At 47.9% G+C, this 27200-nt stretch overlaps 1 protein-coding gene across 2 annotated transcripts in view; it reads right to left on the bottom strand.

The window, feature by feature from the left end:
- lzts2a (leucine zipper, putative tumor suppressor 2a) overlaps positions 1–26941 on the bottom strand; it is a 229873-nt gene extending 202932 nt beyond the window's left edge. The window contains exon 1 of one of the 2 annotated variants that reach the window (XM_085994310.1): positions 26616–26941. The gene's annotated coding sequence lies outside the window, so the exon portion shown is untranslated. Of the gene's footprint in view, positions 1–26115; positions 26457–26615 lie in introns of those variants that run through there. The other variant, XM_085994311.1, reaches the window with a different exon arrangement.
- Positions 26942–27200: the final 259 nt, after the last annotated feature.

Genomic DNA, 27200 nt, shown 5'->3' with positions numbered 1-27200 from the left:
GGACTCCCTGCACCCCCCCACCCAACCACCAGATCACACCATCAATAATATAATAAACATGGGATTGTGATTGGGCACATTTGTGGAGTGCTAGCACCCACGCAGTATTGTAAAACCTACCTCACATTTATATTTCACAACCGAACCTTTGTCACAGATGTTTCGCCTCAAAAGTACTTCAACCGTCCTTGCCACACCTGTGCCACCTGCTCCTAAAAATAAGTCAGAAGCCTCGGTGGCTGAGTGCAATGCCCAGTGTCAAACTGGCCAGGATGATCCCAAGATCAGTCTCTGGTCCACATCGAGTTTGCAGATCTCAGCCAAGTTCTCAATACAAGATAAAAGGTTGATCTTAATCACGTATCTTCCCACTCTGCAAAAAAACAAATACTTGTGGATTTCTTGTGGTGTAGCTCACCAGCCAGTGGCAGGATATGGTACCTGTTCGACAGCAGGTGAAAAGAGGCCCTGGACGAGCTGTAAGTGACTGGGCTTGTACATGAAAAAGAATGACCACTCGAGTCAGAAAAAAAACCTTTTATTTTTGTAGCGCCTTTCACGACCTCAGGGGCGTCCCAAAGCCCTTTACAGCCAATGAAGTACTATTTGAAGTGTAGTCACTTGTTGTAATGTAGGAAACATGGCAACAAGTTGTAATGTAATCAGAGGGGTCGGTGCCTGTGAACCCAAATCCAGCACAAATCTCTCATTTTTATAATATGGAGACCAGAACTGTTCATCGTACTCCAAGTGTGGTCTAATCCAAGGTTCGATACAAGTTTAGCATAACTTCACTACTTTTCAATTCTATCCCTCTAGAAATAAACCCCAGTGCTTGGCTTGCTTCTGTTGTGGCCTCATTAACCAGCGTCGCTGCTTTTTGTGATTTGTGTATCTGTACCCCCAGATCCCTGTTCCTCTACCCCATTTAGGTACTTATTTTCCAAGCAGTATGTGGCCTCTTTATTCTTCCTACCAAAATGTACTACCTCACACTTATCCATATACTGGTTCATTTGCCAATTACACACCCATTCTGCAAGTTTGTTAATGTCTTCCTGTATTTTGTCACAGTCTTCCTCTCTATTAACTACACCCCACTCCCCCGCAGCCCCCCACAATTTGAGTGTCATCCGCAAATTTGAACTAATCACCACCACCACCCCCATCCTCCCCAACGCCGCTCCCAAAGGCCTTGTGCGTAAAGGCATTAACACACCGACTCTTGGGCTCGGAAGGAGAAGAAAAATCAGGTCAGGGGTCCTGCTACTGACGGCTAGTCAGGAACTTCCACTGGAAAATGCATAGAAGTGGCTGAGGCGAGGCGAGGATCGGGCTTCTGTGATGCTTTCCATGGGTGAATAGCCTGCCCACACTTGCACTTGAGGAATGGCCACTTGGGCAGGGTACCAGAGGGTTGTCCAGGACACATGGAACCACCTGCCAAAGGAAGCCTGCATCTTCAGGAGAGAAGAGGAAAGTATTGGGTGGAGGGGATAGAAGTACCAGCTCAGAGTACGAGTTGCTCAGGTTTGGAGGACAGACCTATTCGTAAAAGGAGCCAACATAAATTGCTGTGTGCGAATGCATTGCCTACCCTTCAAATGGGAATTTCCACGGCGGGTTACGAGGCACTGTTCAGTACGGATTACTGCACGGTCACGTGTCAGCCATGGCTCAGTGGTATCACCCTTGCCTCGGAGTCAGAAGGTTGTGGGTTCAAGTCTCCACTCCAGAGATTTGAGCATAAAAATCCAGGATTAAACACTCCAGTGCAGTACTGAAGGAGTGCGGCGCTGTCGGAGGTGCTGTCTTTCGGATGAGATGTTAAACCGAGGCCCCGTCTGCTCTCAGGTGGATGTAACAGATCCCACGGTGCTATTTCGAAGAAGTGCAGGGGAATTATCCCCGGTGTCCTGGTCAATATTGATCCCTCAATCAACATCAATATAAAAAGGTCATTATCACATTGCTGTCAGTGGGAGCTTGCTGTGCGCAAACTGGTTGCCACGTTTCCTACATTACAACAGTGACCCCACTTCAAAAGTACTTCATTGGCTGTAAAGCGCTTTGAGACGTTCGGTGGTTGTGAAAGGCACTATATAAATGCAAGTCTTTCTTTTTACAAGCTGTGGTATCTACACTGCCAAGAGTTTAAAGGGCAATGGACACAGCGAAGATTTATCCATAATATGTTGACAGTTTAATGTTGCCTCCAGCCTGCTTTCATGCAGCTTTCCCACCGAGCGAGAGATAAATGGAGACAACGAATACACTTGCGAGGTGGTAAGATTCCTGCACTAACTTTGTAATTAGTGTTTCAGATGTTAGTCAGTCAACTGCAAGGTGTTTATCTCCCAGCAGTCATCTCTTACCAGCTGTCCAAAGCCCAATCTAGTAGATACAATGAGGGTCACGCCCAGGCATTGTGTATTTTATTTTTTGCGCTCATCCTGAGGGATATCAACACACAGAGGAAGAGAATAACTTCGCATTTCGGATGCCCAACATCTGCATCTTGTGCCAGATTCAGTATCTTCTTCTCAGTTAGTCCCTCGGGAACCGAGGATGACTTGCTTCCACATTAAAAATGAGTTCTCAGGTGACTGATGAGTCCAATGCGGGAGCTACAGTCTCTGTCATAGGTGGGGCACATGGTGCTTGAAGGGGCGGGTGGGTGGGGTGCTTGGGTTGACGTGCGCTCCTTGCGCTGCCTGCGCTTGGCTTCCGCTTGCTTCCGACGAAGAGACTCGAGGTGTTCGGCGCCTTCCCGGATGCTTCTCCTCCACTTTGTGCGGTCTTGGGCCAGGGATTCCCAGGTGTCAGTGGGGATGTTGCACTTTTTCAAGGAGGCTTTGAGGGTGTCCTTGAAGCGTTTCCTCTGCCCACCTGGGGCTCTCTTGCCGTGTCGGAGCTACGAGTAGAGCGCTTGTTTTGGGCGTCTCGTATCGGGCATGCGGACAACGTGACCCAGTGCTGCCTTTGGTCGCCTGAGGAAGAGAGTGTTTGAAGACCAGGACCTCAAACCCAGCACTAAGCTCATGGTCTACAGAGCAGCAGTGATACCTGCCCTGCTGTATGCCTCAGAGACATGGACTATGTACAGCAGGCACCTCAAAGCACTGGAGAGGTACCACCAATGCTGCCTCCACAAGATCCTGCAAATCCATTGGCAGGATAGGCGCACCAACGTCCGTGTTAGAAACATAGAAGATAGGAGCAGGAGTAGGCCATTCGGCCCCTCGAGCTTGCTCCGCCATTCAATGAGATCATGGCTGATCATCCAAATTCAGTACCCTGTCCCTGCCTTCTCCCCATATCCCTTGATCCCTTTAGCCTTAAGAAATATATCTAACTCCTTCTTGAATATATTTAATGAATTGGCCTCTACTGCCTTCTGTGGTAGAGAATTCCACAGGTTCACCACTCTCTGGGTGAAGAAATTCCTCCTCATCTCTGTCCTAAATGGCTTACCCCTTATCCTTAAGTGTTCTCGCTCAGGCCAACATCCCCAGCATCGAAGCTTTGGCCAGATTCAGTATACCCAGCTGGAAAATAACGTTTGGGCATAGAGGAAGTATTAACACAATGATACCGAATCAGTGGCATGGCAAATGGCGAGGAAGAATGCAAGAGGGCACAGGCAGCCGAGGGGAGTAGACAGATCTGGAAAGATACCCCCCCCAACAGTAAAATCCTCAATGAAGAGATGTAGGGATGCAGATACAAAGATCTGGGTTTTTTTTTAAAAACTGGAAAAAAAACAACCTTTCCCCATTGCAGCATCTTAAATAATAGCAGATTTTGCCTCCATTACTGCAGCTGGTAGTCTGTTCCACACGTTGACCACTCGGAGCGTGAAGGCCAACTTCCTGATATCAATCCTAAATTTAAATTTAACCAGTATCGCCTTGTTCTACTCTCGCAACTGGAAGTAAGTAATTTTCCCAGATCTATCTTTTCCATACTGTTTAGAATCTTGTGCACCCTCAATAAAAGGTGACCTCTTGGGTGCCTCCTTTCAGAGCTGAAGGGCTTAAGTTTCTTCAGTCTTCCCTCATAACTCAAGATCTCCAAGGAGGAGCGATACCAAGCCCGTCCTTATATCTGATGTCCAGTCAGAATATAAAAGACCTCAAACCCATGCCGATGCATTTTTACCCAAAAGGATTAAAAACCAAGGTGCTTGATGTTTTAGAAATTATAAAAATGAAAATTGCCCGCCATTCTTTTCTTCATCAAATCGCTGGCTGAAGAAGTGACACACGTTTTCCATTATCATCCTTGTCACGTGCCTCCGGAAACGGAAGCATAAATACGGGTCCCCGAGGTGTTTTATTGGACCTTCTCTGCCAGAATTAACAGCAAATGGCCAGGCCAAGTGAGGTTATTATTACCAGCTGTGAAGCAATTTATTCAGCTTCCAGTTCCCAGAGCCCATCCTCAGACTCCGTTCAAAGCCCAGCGTGTACTAATGATGGTGATAAAACACTAACAGGACTCCAGGTCGATGCACTAAATATCAGTAATGAGCAGAGGTGGCAGCTGAGACCCTTTACACCATGTCATGAATCTTACCCTTCATGTAGAAATGACTCATGAAATAACACTGGGCGGCCAGCTGGTGGCGCCGTCCAGGGAAAGTATAAATACTCTGGCGTGGGCCCAGCTTGCTCAGGACGTTTTTGTAGTAGTTTTCTTAGGTCACACCATATCTTGTGAAGCCAGGGAGCTGGGCCTCTGAGGGTCGGCCATTAGCTGGTGTGGTACAACATGCGGCCTCCTGCCCGTGAACAAACTCACCGAGGCAGCGTCAAACAGAAGCAAATGGGCGCCGCGCCTTTTAGGAATCATTAACCCCATAAAGTGGATGACACTCGGGAACATGGGCAAGTGCAGAGAACTGTAAAGGTACACCAAGCAATTTACATCATGCAACAACGTGCATTTATATCGGGCCTTTAACGTGGTAAAACGTCCCAAGGCGCTGCACAGGAACGATTATCAAACAAAATATGACACCGAGCCACATAAGGAGGTATTAGGACAGGCGACCAAAAGCTTGGTCAAAGAGGTAGGTTTTATGGAGCATCTTAAGGAGGAGAGGTAAAGAGGTGGAATTCCAGAGCTCAAGGCCTAGGCAGATGAAGGCACAGTCGTCAGTGGAAGAGCGATGAAAATCGGGGACGCACAAGAGACCAGAATTGGAGGAGTCCAGAGATCTGAGAGGGTTGTAGGGCCAGAGGAGGTTGCAGAGATAGGGAGGGAAGAGGTCATCTGAAAACCAGGATGAGAATTTTTTTTAATCGAGGCGTTGCCGGAGCAGGAGACAATGTAGGTCAGCGAGCACAGGAACTTGGTGCGGGTTAGATACGGGCAGCAGAGTTTTGGACGAGCTCCAGTTTGTGGAAGGCGGGAGGCCGGCCCGGAGAGCTTCGGAATAGTCAAGTCTAGAGGTAACAAGGATGAGTGTTTCAGCAGCAGAGGAGCGGAGGCAGGGGCGAAGGCGGGCAATGTGACGGAGGTGGAAGTAGGCGGCCTTGCTGTAGGAGAGAAGCTGGGTAGGAGTCTAAACTTGAAAATACCTCATGCCAACAGCCCAAGGTGACGGCGCCCGAGGAAGTGCATGCCCGAACCTGGGTACATCGCATCAGCATTATAGCGCAAACCTGGTTATAAAATGGTAACAAACTTAGGTTGGTGCATCCTCCTTTTACTAGCTGCATCTTAATTTCGGTTTATATTACAACACTGGCTCCAAAAGCAAAACCATGACATAAATGGAAAAAAGTTCTGGCAATACACTAGCAGGTCTATCAGCATCCATAAAGAGCAAAGAAATTGTCGTCACTGCTGTAATGTAGGAAATGCGGCAGCCAGTTTGCGCACAGCAAGATCCCACAAACAGCAATGAGAGAATGACCAGGTAATTTCTTTAATAGTGTTGATTGAAGGATAAACATTGGCCAGGACATCATGCAACAACAACATCAACTTGCATTTATATCGCGCCTTTAACGTGGTAAAACGTCCCAAGGTGCTTCACAGGAGCGGTGTCAAATTTTGTTTGATAACGAGCCACATGAGGAGTTATTGGGCCAGAAATTAGTTTCGGGGGCTTGCCGCGCGTGCTCACCCGGCGCGCCGACATCTGAAGCCTGGGCCTGCTTGGAATTCCTGTCACTGGCCCGGTTCAGATGTCGGCGCGATGTGCTTACCTGATCCAGCGGCGTAGTTAGTGCGATGTGCCGGCTGGGATCAGGTGAGCACTGTGCAGCCAATCAGGGGAGGGGAAACTTCATTCATGAGTTTGACAGTAAGAACCGTCAAACTCATGAAAAATACGGGCGCCCAAAAGACTAGTTTAACTTTAAATAACATTTTAAAAAACATCCCAATAGTTAAATAAGCTATAAATAACTTTAAAAAAACTATTTTAAACAATTAAATAAAATTTTTGAAAAAAATTATTTTAAGAAATCGGGTCTAAAAATAAACTTACCTTACTGTAAAGTCCTTAAAAACAATGAAGCTGTGGAAAAAATGTAATAATTTTAAATAATAGACCACTTACCTTCAAGAATCCAGTCCTTACGCCTCCTTTTTATATGTGTAAAAAGTTCAGGCCCTTGCACACGGGCAAACCTGTCAAAAAGGAAGTTCAACGCGTGCACGCAGAGTCCTGCACGCACGCGTTGGACCTCTGAACCCCTTGGAGGAAATGCCGGTTTCCTGCGCATGCGCTGTGCATGCTGAAATCCGGCACTTCCAACGGGCCCACGCGCGAGTACCCCGTCCGTACTCACGCGTTGGGACCGGAATTACTGGCCCATTAGGACAGGCGGCCTAAAGCTTGGTCAGAGAGGTAGGTTTTACAGAGTGTCTTAAAGGAGGAGAGAGGGGTAGCGAGGCGGAGAGGTTTAAGGAGTGAATTCCAGAGCTCGGGGCCCAGGCAGCTGAAGACAGTTGTCAGTGGAGGCGCGATGAAAATCGGGGATGCGCAAGGCACCAGAATTGGAGGAGTCTTCGAAATAGTGCCATGGGATTTTTTTTACGTTCACTCAAGAGGGAAGACGGGGCCTCGGTTTAACGTCTCATCCGAAAAACAAGTTAATGTTTTAACAACAGAAAATGCTGGAAACACTCAGCAGGTCAGGCAGCATCCGTGGAGAGAGAAAAACCAGAGTTAACATTTCAGGTCTGTGACTCATCAGAGCAGTTAATGTTTTGGTTGCAAGACCAGGCCAGACGACAGGTTAAACCCAAGACATTAGCCAGTCTTTTTTCTCTTCCCAGGTGCTGATGGACCTATTGCATATTTCCAGCATTTTCTGTTTTTATCTCAGTCTTTCTTTTCATCTGTAAATACAAACGAGCTACCATTAGAGCTTCACCATTAGGCCCACATGACGCTTTTACATTCGCTGCTTGCTTAGCTTGGATTGAGAGAGAGCTCCCCCACCTTGTTCAAACCGGCCGTTACCCTGGCAACAGAACTGTAGAGCCACAACTTAATGGGTTCCTGACTTCTGCCAAACAGGATCAGGCAGTCAAGTTAAAAAAAAAGCAATGTAAACAATGGGAAGCTGGCACTTCACTGTCCAGTGATCCAAACTAAGTACAGGAAACTCTTTTTTATCCGGCATCGACGGGACTGGCGTGGTGCCGGTTGATCAAAAAGTCCGGATTACAGAGAGGTATACTTACCGAGGTACGAGAGCCCCATACACAGCCACAGGTGCGGGAGTCCTGGTTACTCAGCACTTGTGCAGGAGTCCCGGTTACACGGCCACTAATATATAGTAAAACTTACCTGAACCTACTCCTGAATTTTGCTGGTTAAGAGAGATTTCCAGATAATTAGGTGCCGGTTAAAAGAGTTTCCTGTAGTTGCATTTGGAGGCAAACCACCAGTGGCAGAAAAGGGAAAAAAATAAAACACAAACTGGCATCCCTGGATGCCATCGACTACAAATTTGTGCTGTGTGGCACTCTGCCCGGTGGTTCAAGGTAGCAATGCGATCTGCACGGTCGCCGGCCATGTATGACAGACCCTTGCCCGACATGGAGGAAACTAGCCCAGCCTGAAACTGGGAGAATTCAGAGCAGCAGCGCTCTTTCAGACCTGGCAAAGCTGCTCACGCTGGAAGATGCATTTATACCACAAACATAGTCATCCCGTGCAGGAGTACCCCTCCCCCCCCACTCGCACACTGTCACGCAAGCTGCTTAAGCACGACCAAACTTGCCCCTTTAAATGGAGCATACTACAAATCAAAAACGAGAGAAAGAATTTATTTAGGAAACATGCTGCCGTTTAAATAAATTCATTGATGGAGCAGCGCAAAGCAAAAACAAAAAGATGAAACGTGGAAGGAACCCAGACTGACTGAATTTGAACTTGCCCATTGTTGAACTAGGATTGCGGTTTTGAAACGGAAGAGGAAAAAAAAAAATTCAAATAATAAATTTTCCATCTCTCTCAAATGATTGCTAATAGAAAAAAAACTTTCCACATTTTTAGATTCCAAAGTGCACCTTGCAAGGATTGAGATTGCAAAAGTTGCAGAGGGACATTCAGTCCTCAAAGGGTTATCTTCCTAACTGCCGCCACACCCATGTGTGGATGGATGTGAGCCAGGAAATGCTGGATCAGCGTTTGCACTGCTTGTGTTGGCTAGGGCCGCCAGTACAGTGTCGGGCATCTGACCAACTCTAAAGCAAGTTTACCTCAGACGCTTGTACTGCCAAGCCACACGCTGCTGGATGAGCTGATCCCAGATGGGTAAGTTGGCCTCTGAGCGAAGGGGAAAAGTAGGCTGGGCTCCCACTCATGTACGGATGTTACATAAGTACATAAGAAATAGGAGCAGGATTAAGCCACTTGGCCCCTCGAGCCTGCTCCGCCATTCAATAAGATCTGCCCGCTCCCCATAACCCTTCACTCCCTTATCTTGCAAAAATCTGTCTATCTCCACCTTAAATGTATTTAATGACCCAGCCTCCACGGCTCTCTGGGGCAGAGAATTCCACAGATTCACGACCCTCAGAAGAAATTCCTCCTCATCTCAGTTCTAAAAGGGCGACCCTTTATTCTGAAACTATGCCCCCGAGTTCTAGATTTCCCCATGAGGGGAAACATCCTCTCTGCATCTACCTTGTCGAGCCCCCTCAGTATCTTATATGTTTCAATAAGATCACCTCTCATTCTTCTAAATTCCAATGAGTATAGGCTCAACCTGCTCAACCTTTCCTCATAAGTCAACCCCCTCATCTCTGGAATTAACCTAGTGAACCGTCTCTGAACTGCCTCCAATGCAAGTATATCCTTCCTTAAACAAGGAGACCAACACTCCAGGTGTGGTCTCACCAATACCCTGTACAGTTATAGCAGGACTTCCCTGCTTTTATACTCCAACCCCCCTTTGCAATAAAGGTCAACATTCCATTTGCCTTTTTGATTACTTGCTGTACCTGCATGCTAACTTTGTGTTTCATGCACAAGGACCCCCAGGTCCCTCTGAACTGTTGCATTTTGTAATCTCTCTCCATTTAAATAATAATTTGCTTTTTTATTTTTCCTGCCAAAGTGGATAACCTCACACTTTCCCACATTATACTCCATCTGCCAAATGTTTGCCCACTCACTTAGCCTGTCTATATCCCTTTGCAGATTCTTTGAGTCCTCTGCACAACTTGCTTTCCCACCAATCTTTGTATCATCCGCAAACTTGGATACATTACACTCGGTCCCTTCATCCAAGTCATTAATGTAGATTGTAAATAGTTGAGGCCTCAGCACCGATCCCTGTGGCACCCCACTAGTTACTGTTTGCCAACCGGAAAAATGACCCATTTATCCCGACTCTCTGCTTTCTGTTAGTTAGCCAATTCTCTATCCATGCTAATATATTACCCTAACTCCGTGAGCTCTTATCTTGTGCAGTAACCTTTTATGTGGCACCTTATCAAATGTTGTTGAGTACAGAGTCTGGTTCAGCTGTGATCACCACTGCGGTTGAGTATGATAATTGTGGGGCCTTGGAATCATACCCAGCACGTTGCCAGGGACTCGGAATCACAACCAATGCCCTACAGCCAGGTACTCCAAACCACACTCATTGATGTTGGACCCTCAGAGGTATAGGATGTAAACAGGTGCAGAATGGTACCTCAATGTAATGAGTGGCACAGGCTTGAAAAATGGATTGGGATTAACTTAAGGAAGGGAGGCCTAGAAATTCACTATGGCCCCGCCAGCTGGCTAGCGCCCAAAAGTTAGCGCTGGGCGCGGAGCCATTTGCGACCGTCAGATATTCACTTTTTGCGCCCCAAGTCGGAACCGGGCGCTATTCCAGGGTGTGCCCGCCCCCGCTTGGGGCGCTGAAACTGAATTTCAGCGCTCTAGGCGCCGCTGCGCCACCCGCTGCGGAGCGGCAGGCTGCGGTGCTGCAGGCCTCCTCCTTCTCTTAAGGTGAAGGTGCCTGCAACGGGGAGATCGCCGCTGGATAGTGCCGGCAAATGAGCCCGGCACCACGGAGAAGTGCCGGGTTCGCGGAAAGCAGCCGGCAATGCCGCGGGGGGGGGGGGGGGGTGGGGGTGGAGGAGGCCGGGGAAGGAGGTGCGGGCAGGCGGCCGCCGAAAAAGCGGCCGGCCGCACCTCCACCTTAAAGCGCCCCACTAAGGCTACAGTACGGCCCCGTTTTCTGGTCGCTGTTTGCGGCCGCTGCGGAAGAGGCGGCCGCAACTAAATATGGGGATCGGGCCGGTATCGGGGCACTGCGCACACCGATGACGTCATCGGTGCCGGTGCAGCGCTAACGGCTACCGCCGCCATTACCGCTGCGCTGAATATCAGCGCAAACTCCTGTATTGGCGCAGAAGCCCTCTTTAGGCGGTAACTGAGCGCAAAGCTGGCAGCGCCTTACTGAATTTCTAGGCCGGAGTCTCAACAACAACTTGTATTTGTATAACTCCTTTAAAATAGTAAATCGCCCCAAGGCGATTCACAGGAGTGTTATCAAACAAAAATAGACACCAAGCTAAAGGAGATATTAGGACAGGTCACTAAAAGCTTGGTCAGAGGTAGGTAGGGTTCGAGGAGAAAGAGGTGGAGAAGCGGAGAAGTTTAGAGAGAGAATTTCAGAGTTGAGGACCTAGGCAGCTGAAGGCACGGCCGCCAGTGGTGGGGTGAAGGAAGTGGGCGATGCACAAGAGGCCAGAGTTGGAAGAGTATGGAGTTTGCAGATGGTTGTAGGGCTGGAGGAGGTTACAGAGATCATGGAAGGATTTTAACACAAGGATGAGAATTTTTAAATCAAGGTGTTGGTGAACTGGGAGTCGACATCGGTCCGTAAGCACAGGGGCGATGGGTAAACGGGACTTGGTGCGAGTTAGGATACAGGCAGCAGAGTTTTGAATGTCAGGTTTATGGAGGGTGGAAGATGGGAAGATGTCCAGGAGAGTATTGGAATAGTCGAGTCTGGAGGGAACAAAATCATGGATGAGGGTTTCACCAGCAGTTGGGCTGAGGCAGGGGCAGAGAAGGGTGTTGTTACAGAGGGTGGAAGTGGTCAGTCTTTGTGCTGGAGAGGATTATGGGTTTGGAAGCTCAGCTCATGGTCGAAGAGTCTTGTTCAGCCCGAGATAGTGGCCAAGGAGGGGGATGGAATCAGTTGCTTGGGAACGGAGTTTGTAGCAAGGGTCCAAGACAATGGATTCAGACTTCCCATTGTTTAATTGGAGGAAAATACGGCCCATCCAGTACTGGATGTTGGACAAGCAGTCTGACAACACAGGCAGTGGAGGGGGTCGAGAGAGGTGGTGGCGAGGTAGAACTGGGCGTCATCAGCCTATGTGTAGAACCTGATAGCGAGTCTTCGGACGATGTCAACAACAACAACTTGTATTTATATAGCACCTTTAATGTAGTAAAACGTCCCAAGGCGCTGCACAGGAGTATTTAAGACAAAAAATTTGACACCGATCCACAGAAGGATAAAATTAGGGCAGGTGACCAAAAGCTTGGTCAAAGAGGTAGGTTTTAAGGAGCGTCTTAAAAAGGAGGAAAGAAGGGTAGTGAGGAGGAGAGGTTTAGGCAGGGAATTCCAGAGCTTAGGGCCTAGGCAACAGAAGACACGGCCACCAATGGTTGAGCGATTATAATCAGGGGTGCTCAAGAGGGCAGAACAAGAGGAGTGCAGATATCTCTGGGGGTTGTGGGGCTGGAGGAGATTACAGAGATAGGGAGGGGTGAGGCCATGGAAGGATTTGAAAACAAGGATGAGAATTTTGAAATCAAGGCGCTGCTTAACCGGGAGCCAATGTAGGTCAGCGAGCACAGGGGTGATGGGGGAACGGGACTTGGTGAGAGTTAGGACACGGGCAGCCGAGTTTTGGATGGCCTCATGTGTACGTAGGGTGGAATGTTGCCAAGGGGCAGCATGTAGCTGCGAAGTAGGAGGGGGCCAAGGATAGATCCTTGGGAGACTCCAGAGGTAACGGTGGGGGGAGTGGGAAGAGAAGCCATTGCCGGAGATTCTCTGGCTACGACTGGATAATAAAAAGAGTGGATCCAGGCCGGGTGCAGTCCCACCCAGCAGGACAACAGAGGAGAGGATCGGGAGGCAGATGGGGTGGTCAACCATGTCAAAGGCTGCTGAAGGATGAGGAGGGATAGTGCACCAGGCTTACAGTCAGACTCATCATCAATAGGCCATTTTCAAACTGATGCATTACAAATGGTGCTACAGATATCATTGCGCGAATTGACAACGAGAAGCAGATGAATTAAGGTGGCATCGTCAAGCTGAAAATTTACTTGGCAACATTCTTTCCCACTCATTGCAAACGCCTGTGGAGTGAAGTTAGGCCACAAATATTTAAACACATTTTTAATGGGATAACAACTTCATTAAAAACAGTACAGGAACGCCACCCGAGTGTGTTTGGTGATCCAATGGTAACAATTTCAGCCAAATTGGGGGTTTCATTTCCTCTGGTAGTGCACACTTCACGCATTTAAGTTTCTTTATGCAGGCATTTAAGTTTCTTTATTCGCTGTCATTAGCCTGTTTAACCGGAGGACATTAATCCCTTGACGCACGAGCAAGAAAACATCATGAATGGCTTTCAAATGACCTCGCTGTGATGCGATGACACATAGCTCCTCTGACCCTCCCTTTAATATGCACTGCTGAGATAGTCCAAGCGGCAGAAACATGGGTGTATTCACTGTAAGCCAGTTCCCTCACACCCAGATTCACAAACTGCTCCATATTTGCTCTCCAGAAGTGGTTCGAATCATAGAAGGATACAGCACAGAAGGAGGCCATTCGGCCCACCGTGCCTGTGCCGGCTCTCAGCAAGCGCCGTCCGATTAGTCCCGCTCCCCCCACCCCGCTGCATTTTCCCCATAGCCCAGCAATTTTTTTTCCTTTTCAAGTATTTATCCAATTCCCTTTTGAAAGTTATTATTGAGTCTGTCATATTGCCAACCCTCGCTGTTTTTAAACAGGGAAAAAAAATCAAGTTTAATCACAATTATGCGAGGTCAAGTTTCCCTTCTAACAAAAGATGAGAGAACGCTTGGTTATCTCAGTAATTATAAACGCCAGTGAACAAAATCGCATTGTCTGGGACCACAGGTTTCAAAGCTTATTGCAGCAATTTTGCCGGTCGTTAATTATAAAGAAAAACAGGCATTCTGCCATCATCCATTAAAAGTGAAATTTGAGGTAATTTTTTTTTTTTTTTTTTGAAAGCTTCTTTTCAAAAGGAGCATTGAAGCTGTGGTTCCAGAAAGTGAATAATACTTTGGGAGTAATCGGAGAGGTATTGTGAGTCTGATTTCACCACAATACCGAATCACGTCCAACAGGTGCAGAGAGTGTGTGTGTGTGTGTGTGTCCAGAATTTTACCAGCACCAAGAGGGCGGGATCGGAGGTGGCTCAGCTGTCAAAATAGAAAAGATCGACAGCGGGTCAGGAACCCACTGTCAAGCCGCCTCCACCCGAGTCTCCCAGGTGTTGGGTCTGTCAGCGTTGAACAGACCAGAGACCAAGCAGCGGGGGAGACAGTTTAGATCATTAAATGTATTGTTAAGAGGCAATTAAGTCTTATTTTAAGCTTCCCTTTAGATTTTGAGAGTTAGCCAACAGCTTCCCTGCTGCTCAGGGATCAGGTCAGGTAAGGAGGGCGGGTGTTGTGTCAGCATGGGATGATTCACTAACTTGACAGCTGTAAATGCTCTATAAAAGCTCCCATTTCATAGGTCTTCACTTTCCAAGGTTAGAAGCTCTTGCTTACTGCATTTGGAAGACAGATTGAGCTTTGTGCAGCTTGCAAGTGTTTGGAGCAAACACTATCTACTGTCACCTCATTGGAGCAACCTCTTTGACCATTGACAGATCGCTTTTATCATCTCAACCTCACCTGCCATCTATTCCATCAGCATCAGTGCCCTTGAAAATATCTCACTTTGGTCCTCAGAATCCCACCATGATCAGCCCCAACACCAGCATCACCGGGCACACCAGCAGCACCAGCAACACCACCAACCTTCTCCGCAATCAATTGACATTGCACCGGACACAGGGCATCAGCACCCGACCACATTGCTGCCTGGGACCCCAGGAATGGCCTCACCATGGCCACATTTACTTCACTTGACGCTGTACACTCTGGCTGCCACATGATGCGCCAGGTTGGCACCACCCCATACCAACACCATAAAGCATCCCTACAATGACCAAGCTGTTCCTTTCACACTCATCACCATTGCAGGGGGAGTGGCGGGGGGGGGGGGCGGGTGGGGAAGAGGGGGGGATACTCTTATGTCTCACCATTGACTGCAACTCACTAAGCCACTTCCAAAGGTGCACACAAAATCGGTCCAAGAACACAAAGTGTTGAAAATAAAGGTTTCAATGTTTGACAGCACATTACCAGAAACTTCACACGAACATTGGCTAAACCACCCTAGTGCCTGCCCTTGTGTGTTGTTAGTTGGTATGACTGGACGAGTGTGAGGGGTGGCTAGTGAGATGGGGGAAGTGATAATGTAGATAGAGAGGGATAGGTGGAGATGCAAGGTAAGTTGGTGTGAGTAAGGATGTGCAGGAGTAGGGTAGGGAAGGCAGAGTGATGGGGATGTGATGAGTGGCACAGCAGGATGAGGTTGAGTGTGGCTTTGCAGTAATGTTTCGTGGTCTACTGAGATCATTGAAAGGTTTGCGCCACTGTAGCCTGGTCCTCCTGACGACATCCCTGCTTGTGCCCTCCTGTGCAATGTACAACCAGGCTGCGTTGATCTCCTGGGGAGGTCTCTTCCGCCCATGGGAAGGGAAGAGAACCTCCCTGTGTGCTGTGACTCCCTCCATATGCTTATGGGAGAGCCTGGGTACAGCCGTGCACCTCTGAAGTGCTCGTCCGTGTTTGCAGCACCTCAATGCTGTAGAACACTGACAACACAACTGTCAAAAATCAATTTGGACATGGCCCCTTTAAGGAAGCGGGTCTGATGACGCGTCATCAAATGACATCATCAGACCCGCTTCCTTTTAATTGGCCGGGAACCTCGTTGGGCAGGCTTAACGAGCCCAATCAGGGCAAAATCACTTGGAGAGCGCGGGCTGGAGCAGGCAGCGGGCTGGGACCGCACTACCGACCCCGGAGGCCAGTGTGTGCATGTGCATGTACACACACACACACTGGAGTGCCCGGCGGTGCCGAGGCATTTTCGAGGGCATGTTGTTGTTGGAAGAGAGAGAGCGACTGGGGGGGGGGGGGGGGGGGGGGGAGGGGGAGAGGAGGGGAGTGGGGGAGCCAGCAGACCCTCTCCCCTCTGCCGGCGATGGCTCCGCTGAGCTCCATGCCGCCCCATGCACTGACATGCCGAGCGCAGCGCCCCGGTGAGCCCGAGCCCCGCCTTCCCGAGGCTGGGCCTGAGACGGCCGATTGCGGCTGGCCGGGCCCGGTTGCCTTGGTAACCCTCCTCCCCTCTCTGCTTCCCGATCTCCGGGACCGAGCCTGAGCGGCTTGAGACGGCCGATTGCGGCTGGCGAGCCCGGTTGCCGGGGTAACCCTCTCCGCTCCCCCTCCTCTCCCGAGCCCCGCCCACCCCACCTGCTCACTTCCCTCGGGCCGCGCTCTGTGTGGAGGTGCGCGTGCGCCATGCAGCGAACCCAGCCAGCCTTTACCAAGATGGCTGGCCGCTGGTTCGGAATCGGGCCCAGCGGGATGGCCGGTGCGTAGCTCGGGCGTGGCTGGGCAACAGACGCCCAGGCTTCGAGGCCTGCCTGGAAAAACGGTGAAAGGTAGGAAAATTATACAGGTTAGAAAAAAGATTTACAAATGAATTAACTTTTTTTTAAAACAATTAGGCCTAGAAATTCACTTGGGCGCGGGCAGCTCGCTCGCGCCCAAAAGTTAGCGCTGGGCAGGGAGGCATTAGCGCACGCCATATATTCGTCTTCTGCAGCCCAATTCGGAAGCGGGCACTATACCAGGGTGTGCCCGCCTCCGTTTGGGGCGCTGCAACTGAATATCGGCGCGCTAGTTGCCGCAGTGCCACCCGATGCAGTGCGGCAGGCTGCGGTACTGCAGGCCTCCTCCTTCTCTTAAGGGGGAGGTGCCTGCAACGGCCGGAGCCCCGATCGCGAGTGCCGGCAAAAGAGCCCGGCACAACGGAGAAGTGCCGGGCTCCACGCAAACCAGCCGGCAATGCCGCAGGGGGTGGTGGAGGAGGCCGGGGAAGGAGGTGCGGGCAGGCGGCCGCCGAAAAAGCGGCCAGCCGCACCTTCCGCTTTAAAGCGCCCCACTATGGCAGCAGGACGGCCCCGTTTTCTGGTCGCTGTTTGCGCCCGCTTCGGAGGAGGCGGCCGCAAATAAATATGGGGATCGGCGCGGTTTCAGGGTGTTACGGGCCACCGCGCACACCGATGACATCATCGGTCCCGGCGCAGCGCTAACGGCTACCGCCGCCAATACCGCTGCACTCAATTTCCGCGCTACCACCCCGCCGGCGCAAAAGACCTCTTTAGGCGCTAAGTGGGCGCAAGGCCCACTGAATTTCTAGGCCTTTGTTTTAAAAGCAACTTTTTTTTTGGTGGAAATGTAGATTTGAAAAGAAACACGCAGAAAGCGGGAAAAAGAAATGAAAAGTTTGGAATCAAGATGGCGGCGACTCACCTCGGTTCAGAACGATAAGGCCCGCCCACACACGCACCGATTGGTCGACTGTCAGGTCACCGAAGCGTAGGATTGGTCAATCGTCCAGTCGCTCGACTCTAGGAGGGCCCGCCCGCACGCGCCAGGAACCCGCCCCCGCCATGCAGCGATTGGTCGACCATCGGGTCGCTCGACCGTACGATTGGTCGACCTCGACGTCACTCAATGCTAATGAGCAGATAATGAGCGGAATTTTGAATGTTTTTTGGATACCGCGGGCACAATTTTTGTCGCACTGAAACGGAAATACACTTACGACCGTTCTGGAATCGTAAGCTTTCTTTTGATGTAACGCACGTGTAGGTACGCTCTATAACTTTAGAGTGGACAGACAGACAGACAGACCTTTATATATATATATATATATATATATATATATATATATATATATATATATATATATATATATATATATATATATAGATATGCACATGTGTACATATAAATATATATAAAAAAGATTCTCTCTTCCATTTATACAACATCTTATTACATCTCTCCAGGCATCACCTACAGTGAATTGCTCTGAAGTGCAGTCACAGTTATGTAGGTAAACACGACAATCATTTACCACAAAACAAGATCCCACACAAAACAGCAATGAAATCAACGATCAGTTAATCTCTCTTTTTTTGGCAACGCTGGTAAAGTATTTGTTTCCCGTCTTAAATTTTGCGAATCGTCAGTCGAAATCTAGCCGGGAACCAAAAGTGACATCTTTTAAATGATGGGGGTTGTGGGGGGGTGGGCTTGGCGGGGGAAACAGAGAACACCAACCCTTGGATTCTCTTTCCAACAGAGACTGGAGGCTCACGGTGACACAGGTTGATGTGTGCTTTTCCCTGACATGCTGGCAGGCGATCCGGCACCGCCCACCTGCAGAACAGGAAATTACTGGCGATGTGATGTTGTACATGTCCAGAAAATTGGCAACAAAAAGAGCGCTGCATGCGTTTGCCATCTGTTTGTGTTCTTGGGATTATTAAAAGGGAGGCGGGTAGGGTAGCTGCAACACAGCAGGGGCCATATTAATATTAATGAGCAAGTAATCAATCAAATATAGATCATCTAACAATGCATGAGAAACTCAAATAAAAATCTCTTGGAATTCTTGGGTAAAACATTCAATAAAAACACTCTTTGCTGCATAACCTTATTTTCTTAAAGAGGCAGATTACATCAGAATTTTTCATCCAATTCAATGTTTATTACCCTCCCCCCACAAACAATAAATCTGTATTTCACACTTCAGTTGTGCAGGAGGTCGCAAGATCTTTTCTTTATAAACGAATAAATGAAAGTGTTCAAAGATAACTATGGGGCGAGGAAGGTCATTCGGTCCATCTTAATTCGTCCATTCAGTCTTATACCAATGGATCCAGACAAAAAAAAAGGAAGAGCTATCCAGTTCTACAGACGGGAAGAGTTCCCACAGGTGCAAGGAGCAATGGACGGAAAGCATGTGCCACTTGAAGCCCCATTACGCCACCCCCTCAATTTTATGAATAGGAAAGGCTTCCATGCCATTAATGCCCAGCTAGTGTGTAATGCCAGTCACCTCATAGAAACATAGAAGATAGGAGCAGGAGTAGGCCATTCAGCCCCTCGAGCCTGCTCCGCCATTCAATGCGATCATGGCTGATCATCCAAATTCAGTACCCTGTCCCTGCCTTCTCCCCATATCCCTTGATCCCTTTAGCCTTAAGAAATATATCTAACTCCTTCTTGAATATATTTAATGAATTGGCCTCAACTGCCTTCTGTGGTAGAGAATTCCACAGGTTCACCACTCTCTGGGTGAAGAAATTCCTCCTCATCTCAGTCCTAAATGGCTTACCCCTTATCCTTAGACTGTGACCCCTGGTCCTGGACTCCCCAGTCATCAGGAACATCCTTCCTGCATCTAGTCTGTCTAGTCCTGTTAGAATTTTATAAGTTTCAATGAGATCCCCTCTCATTCTTCTAAACTCTAGCGAATATAAGCCTAATTGACCCAATCTCTCCTCATACGTCATTCCTGCCATCCCAGGTATCAGTCTGGTGAATCTTTGCTGCACTCCCTCCATGGCAAGAACATCCTTCCTCAGATAAGGTGACCAAAACTGCACACAGTACTCAAGGTGTGGTCTCACCAAGGCCCTGTACAACTGCAGCAAGACATCCTTGCTCCTGTACTCGAATCCTCTTGCTATGAAGGCCAACATACCAATTGCCTTCTTAACTGCCTGCTGCACCTGCATGCTTACCTTCAGCGACTGGTGCACAAGGACACCCGGGTCTCGTTGCACTTCCCCTTTTCCCAATCTATTGCCATTCAGATAATAATCTGTCTTCCTGTTTTTGCCACCGAAGTGGATAACCTCGCATTTATCCACATTATACTGCATTTGCCATGCATCTGCCCAATCACCCAACCTGTCCACCTGTCTGGCATCCTAGACGTCAATGCCAGATGCCCAGGAAGCTGCCCTGACACTTTCACCGTGCGACAATCAGTCACACCCGTGCCCATGACACGGAGCCATGCATCACGATGATTGATTGGTGATCAGGGCTATCCCCTGCATTCAGGGTTTACGACTCCAATAAGGCTTCCGTAGACAGAGGGAGACAACAGATTATAGTGAGGCCATTGACACTACCAGAAATGGTTTAGGACTTCTCAAGTCCTGATTTATGTCCTTGGATAAACCCAATGGAAACCTGCAATACAGCCCAGCGAGAGTCTAAAGAATCTCGCAAATCAATGCTATACAATACCCCAAAGAGGAAAGGCTTGATGACTCCAGAAGCTAAAAAGACAATGATGAAGAGGTGGGGTGGTGGAAAAACCTTTCTCTCCCTATAGTAAGGTTCGTGTAGGTTGCTATGGAGACATAGTGGTCAGAATTTCTCAGGGGCGCCCAGGCACCCCCTCCCCTTAAACACCCCCCCAATAGTGATGTTGGAAAAGGCAGGGTGGGCAAAGGAAGTGGCCCCTCCCCTTTGTCGGAGTTTGCAGTGCAAGCCAGGAAGGGCCGAGAACCCGGTGGAGATCATTTGCGGTCCCCTCTGCTCTCGGGACTCATGCCTTTTGACGCAAGAAAACTACTAGGCACTTGGTCTAAGCGTTAAACAAAGCTTTAATCAACTGTTTTACAACATGGAGGTCTAGTTGTGTCCTTCACTAGTTCCTGTTAAGAATGTCCTGCACAAGCTGGGCCCGTGCCCGAGTATTTATACTCTCCCTAGACAGCGCCACCCATAGGCCACTCAGTATTATTTCATAAGTCTTTCTTTCATGAATGACGGATTCATGTCACCTTTCACCCTGGAAAGGGACAGAAGTGCTACCCCAAGACCTTTACATGCTAATGCGTAGCGATGTACTCTAATGTACATCACTGCCTTTTGTGTTTCGAAACAAAGAAACTCTGGCAAATACACTTTCATTAGCGTGGTACCTGTTTAAACCTCAAAAATATACCGGGGCCAAGGCAAATCGGTGAAAACAGTGATGTCTTCACATTGTTCACCACACTACGTCCACCCATCGGAAACCTGTAAAACTTTGTATTCACCAACACTCACTTGCTTCAATTAAATGGACTGTGCTCAGCCGGGCCACTAGAGGAAGTGAAAAGAAAGAACTTGCATTTATATAGCGCCTTTCACGACCTCAGGACGTCCCATAGTGCTTTACAGCCAATTAACAACAACTTGAATTGCTATAGCACCTTTACCATAGTAAAACTTCCCAAGGCGCTTCACGGGAGCGTTATCAAACAAAACTTTGTCAGCGAGCCACATAAGGAGATATTAGGACAAGTGGCCAAAAGCTTGGTTAAAGAGGTAGGTTTTAAGGAGTGTCTTCAAAAGGAGGAAAGAGAGAGGTAGAGAGTGTCAGGGAGGGAATTCCAGAGCATATCAAGTCTTTTTTGAAGTGTAGTCACTGTTGTAATGTAGGAAACGTGGCAGCCAATCTGCGCACAGCAAGCTCCCACAAACAGCAATGACCAGATAATCTGTTTTAGTGATGTTGGTTGACGGATCAATATTGGCCCAGGACACCGAGGAGAACTCTCCTGCTCTTCTTCGAAATTGTGCCATGAGATCTTTTATGTCCACTGGAGAGGACAGACTCTCTGTTTAACATCTCATCCAAAAGGAGCGAGGCATCCCAGAGGGAGAGAATTCTCTTCTGCAAGAACCATGCCTCTTGTTGAATAGCCTGTAAAGCTCCTTTTTGTTCTCCCAATTGGCGGGGGACCAATGGCCATGGAATAAGAAAATAGGGACGGGTACAAAATGTAACAAGTATTTAGCACTTTAGCGGCGAGTCATTGAAAAGATTCCAAGTGCTTCAGATGGCGAATTACTTTTGAGTTTAATCACGACTATGGAAACAGGACAAAAAAAAAATTGGATAAATAATTTGCAATCCTTCAGTTCAAAGCTTTCCTTAGCAGCATACACAGCAATAATCGTAGGGTTGCCATTCCTGACTGGGCATATTCCTGGCGGTTTCATCACGTAACCTTCTGCCTCCAGCTACTCCCGCCCCCCACACTCCCGCTATTGGTCACCCGCCAGATCCATCCTTGCGACGTACCCCCATCCCGTGCCAATTAGAAAGTGAACAAACTCCATTACTCAATTGGATGATTCTTGACTGTTGGTCAACCAGCCATTTCCCCCGCCCACTCCACCCCATCCCCAATACTTTTCTTTAAACTAGTAAATGAAAAAATGCTCAAAGAAAATGAAAAAAAGAGACTTTTTTTTTTAATGTCCCGATGTGTTTTCTCCCGGGTTGGTCGCTGCAGTGCCCTGGAACATAGGAACAGGAGTAGGCCATTTAGCCCCTCGAGCCTGTTGCGGAATTCAATGAGATCATGGCTGGAGATTAACTATAGTAATCTGGGATGTTATGATTAAGGTTATCCACCAGGTGGTGCTGTAGCCAATGCTGCTGCTAAGGTCAGAGGTTTGCTTCCTGTTAAGGTCAGCAAAGTTGAAATGCCAGGATGCAGGCATGATGTTTGTTACTCTGTTTGTTAATAAATTTCTTGAGCTAATTCTACGATAGCGCCTCTTCGAGTCCTTGTCTCACTACATGGATTTATCACATTAACCTTTAATTATTGGAGACTCCAGGACAGTCCTGGATGGTTGGCAACCCTAGTGTAGTGGCCATAGTTACATAACAAATATACAGTGGAAGGAAAGCAGTATCCCTACAACTTCAGGAGGAATACAGCTTGCAATTCAATAATAGCTATTTATATTTATTCATAATACAAAACGCGCTTGCGTCTAACATTTCCTATATGGCTTGTATTCCCTTAAGTATTAGAAGATTAAGGGGTGATCTAATTGAGGTGCTTCTAATTAATTAAAGCATTTGATAGGTTAGTTGGAGAGAAACGATTTCCTCTGGTGGGTAAGTCCAGAACAAGGGGGCGTAACCTTTAAATTAGAGCCAGGCCGTTCAGGGATGATGTCAGGAAGCACTTCTTCACACAAGGGGTAGTGGAAATCTGGAACACTCCCTCAAAAATGTTGTTGAGGTTGGGGCTCAATTGAAAAATTCAAAAGCGAGAGAGATTTTTTTTGTTAGGCAAGGGTTATAAGGGGTAGGAGCAAAGCCGGGTAAATGGAGTGGAGGTGCGGATCAGCCATGATCTCACTGAATGCCAGAACAGGTTGGAGAGGCTGAATGGCCTCCTCCTGTTCCTATGTCACAATCACGTTTGTGTTGTACTTCAAAAAATGAAGAAACTCAGGAAGTCTGCACAAGTCAGGAGTGTGATGGAATACTCTCCACTTGCCTGGATGAGTGCAGCTCCAACAACACTCAAGAAGCTCGACACCATTCAGGATAAAGCAGCCCGCTTGATTGGCACTCCATCCACCACCTTCAACATTCACTCCCTCCACCACCGGCGCACTGTGGCTGCAGTGTGTACCATCTACAAGATGCACTGCAGCAACTCGCCAAAGCTCCAACAGCACCTTCCAAACCCGCGACCTCTACCACTCAGAAGGACAAGGGCAGCAGACGCATGGGAACATCGCCACCTACAAGTTCCCCTCCAAGCCACACACCATCCTGACTTGGACCTGTATCGCCGTTCCTTCACTGTCGCTGGGCCAAAATCCTGGAACTCCCTTCCTAACAGCATTGTGGGTGTACCTACACCATATGGACTGCAGCGGTTCAAGAAGGCGGCTCACCACCATCTTCTCAAGGGCAATTAGGGATGGGCACTAAATGCAGGCCTAGCCAGCGACGCCCACATCCCATCAATGAATAAAAAAAATTAAAAAAATACAAAATATCAGAGCCAGAATGTCTGCATGCTCTTAATTTACCTCTATATGAACTCAGTCAGTGTTTACTTAACAAGTAGACTTTGTAGCCTTGAAGGGACACAGCTTCACTGTAACAGCATTACATGATACAATGCTTGTCTCCATAAGAAAGGTCTTGCATTGATAGCACTTTGTCACATCTCAAAAACATCCTAAAGTTCTTCACATACAACTAATTACTGTTATTACGTAGGCAAGCATGGCAGCTGTTTTGCACACAAAGATCCCACAAAAAACAATACGAGAAATGATCAGTTAATCTACTTTTGGTGGTATTGTTCAAGTGAGGAATGTTGGAAGAATTCCCTGTTCTCTTTTGAATAGTGCTATGGGATCTTTAACATCAGCCTGAACAACCAGAATGGGCAGGTTTAGTTCAATGAATTATCATTTCCAAAAACATAGCACTCCCTCAGTACTGCACTGAAGTGTCAGCTTAGATTAAGTGCTAATAAAAATAAATAGTCCACACCCATTACACTTGGACATGTTAAAGGTACAAGAAAGGAGGGGGGAGAGAAAACAGGGAACTGTAGGTCAGTTAGCCTGACATCAGTAGTAGGGAAAATGCTAGAATCTATTATTAAGGACATGGTAACAGGCCACTTGGAAATCACAATATGACTAGGCAGAGTCAACACAGTTTTATGAGAGGGAAATCATGTTTGACAAATCTATTAAGAGTTTTTTGAGGGTGTAACTAGCAGGGTAGATAAAGGGGAACCAGTGGATGTAGTATATTTGGATTTTCAGAAGGCATTCAATAAGGTGCCACACACACACACAAGAGGCTGTTACACAAGATTAGGGCTCATGGGATTGGGGGAAATATATCATGGACTGAGGATTGGTTAATGGACAGAAAACAGAGAGTTGGAATAAACGGGTCATTTTTGAGTTGGCAGTTTGTAACTAGTGGAGTACCGCAAGGATCAGTGCTTGGGTCTCAACTATTTACAATCTATATCAATGACTTAGATGAGGGGACCAAGTGTAATATATCCAGGTTTGCTGACAATACAAAGCTAGGTGGGAACGTAAGCTGTGAGGAGGATGCAAAGAGGCAGCAAAGGGATATAGACAGGTTAAGTGGGTGGGCAAGAAGGTGGCAGATGGAGTATAATGTGGGCAAGTGTGAAATTAACCACTTTGGTAGGGGGAATGGATAAGCAGAGTTTTTTTTTAAAAAGGTGAGACACTAGTAAATGTTGCTATGCAGGGGGATTTGGGGGTCCCTGTATATGAATCACAGAAAGTTAACATGCCAGTACAACAAGCAATCAGGAAAGCAAATGGAATGTTGGTCTTTATTGCAAGGGGGTTGGAGTATAAGAGTAAGAAAGTTTACTGCAACTATATAGGGCTTTGGTGAGACCACACCTGGAGTACTGGGCACAGTTTTGGTCTCCTTACCAAAGGAAGGATATACTTGCAACGAAGGTTCACCAGATTGATTGCTGGATGAGAAGGCTATCCGATGAGCAGAGATCGAGTAGAATGGGCTTATAGTCTCTGGAGTTCAGAAGAATGAAAGGAGATCGCACTGAAACATACAAAATTCTTACAGGGCTTGACAGGGTAGATGCTGGGAGGATGTTTCCCCTGGCTGGGGAGTCTAGAACCAGGGGTCACAGTCTCAGAATAAGGGGCCGGCCATTTAGGACTGAGATGAGGAGAAATTTCTTCACTCAGAGGGCGGTGAATCTTTGGAATTCTCTACCCGAGGGCTGAGGAGGCTCAGTCGTTGAGTATATTCAAGACAGAGCTCGATAGATTGTTGGGCACTAAGGGAATCAAGGGATATGGGGATAGTGCAGGAAAGTGGAGTCAATGTAGAAATTCACCCATGATTTTACTGAATGGAGGAACAGGCTCGAGGGGCCGTATGGTCTACTCCTATGTCTTACGTACAATAAAAAGACAAGGAAAGGCAGTAATTTCATAATAACTTCTTCTGACCTGCAGTCGGAGATTAACAAGCACCTCCTGATTTGCCTTGAACTGACTTAATAAGTGGTGCAGTAATTAAGAGTGTGCGGCCTTAAAGGGGCAGGCCACCTTAAACACAGCTCCACCTGGGCAGCACAATACTACATTGTGCATTACACCGTGTAACACTGCTGTCCCTGTAAAACTTAGTGAACATCAATAAATCAGTGAAATCCCACTTTATATGGAACATTGCTCAGAAACAGAAACCAAAAGGTGTGTGTGCCTCTCTCTCTCTCTCTTCACCCCCCCCCCCTAGCCAACAGCCCCCCAGGACTACAGATTACCTCAAACTGTGCCAAACACGTTATTAATAAAGCAATTTACTTTGCACTCTCATTTTCTGCATTAACAGTTAGTGCCAGAAGTAAAAAGAAAATATAATTACTAGCAAAAGAAAATATTTGGAAGCTGGGCAGAGTTGGATGCTGGTGCCAAAACCCCCAACCACAGCCCAGTTTAGCTTAAACACCCCCCGCCACCACCACCAACCCACACAAAAAATGTTTTCTCACAAAATAACCAAGAGTAAATTCCATTACCTTCAGAAGTTCCGATTGCTTCTGCTCAAGCAGCGACCCGAACCCCTTTTCCCCTCAGGGAGGGGAGGCGGTTGGCAAGAGCCAAGACAGGACCATTAATCGTGGGCTCTTAAGAGAGAGGAGTGCTGTGCCCAGTGCAAAAACTGTTCCCATTCTCTTGCTGCTAGATTCCACCGCGGCAACTGAGCCCCATTCCGTCAGACAATACACTGGGTTTTTTGCAATGGGAGAATAATGAACTCCACTCTTCATGCCTGTGCGTGTGTTGTGTGCAACACAGAATACGAATAAGTCTGAGTAATGCACATGACTTGCTAAACAGCTGTTCCTGCCCAGCTCCGCCTGTGACAAAAATAATTGTCACTATTATTTCCCCCCCACCCCACACATAGCTCAGGCCCTGGAAAAGGGGGTGGTGGGTGGGGGACAGAGAGTTATGTACAGGGGGGGGGGGGAAGGCAACACAAACAGAATCGACCCGTACATATTTCCACACTCACCATCTATCGACTTGATGTTGATGTCCCTCCGGGCTACAATATATAACAAGTGGTTGGGGAGGGGGGGGGGCTGTGTTGTGTATCGACGCCCAAGGTCAGTCAGTGTCTCATCGCTTCCCCCCCTGGCTTCACTCCGCACCAACAGTCCTGCGGAAACCTTCCTCCCAGAGACAGCTGAGCAGCAACAACAACAAAAAGAACACACACGCACAACCCCCGGTGGCAAAGAGGGGAGACTTCCTCTAGTTTAGTTCGCAGATCAGATGCCAGCGAAAGGAGTTGCTGTCGAGTGCACTGTCCAGCCTCTTTCTATCATCATCATCAGAGAGGTATAAAGGAGGAGGGAAGTTGGAGAAAGGGGAGGGGACCTTGAAAGGGGGTGGGTGAGTTTGACTGACTACAGAACATCTTGCTGTCTCATGTTATAGAGAAAGTTACCATCCGTCAGTGCCACAAGCTCTTTTCACCTGAGATCTATTCAAAAGTACAACTTTCTGCTGAGGCTCTGTCGTTTCCACCCTCACTCGGTCTAATATTGTCACACACAAAAAAAAACATGGACAGTGCTTTTTAAGAATTTCTGAA

This window comes from Somniosus microcephalus, chromosome 8 (genome assembly GCF_052327205.1).
Source record: "Somniosus microcephalus isolate GS21.2 chromosome 8, FLI_Smic_1.0, whole genome shotgun sequence".
Classification (NCBI taxonomy): Eukaryota; Metazoa; Chordata; class Chondrichthyes; order Squaliformes; family Somniosidae; genus Somniosus; species Somniosus microcephalus.
This window is presented reverse-complemented; position numbering and strand designations above follow the sequence as displayed.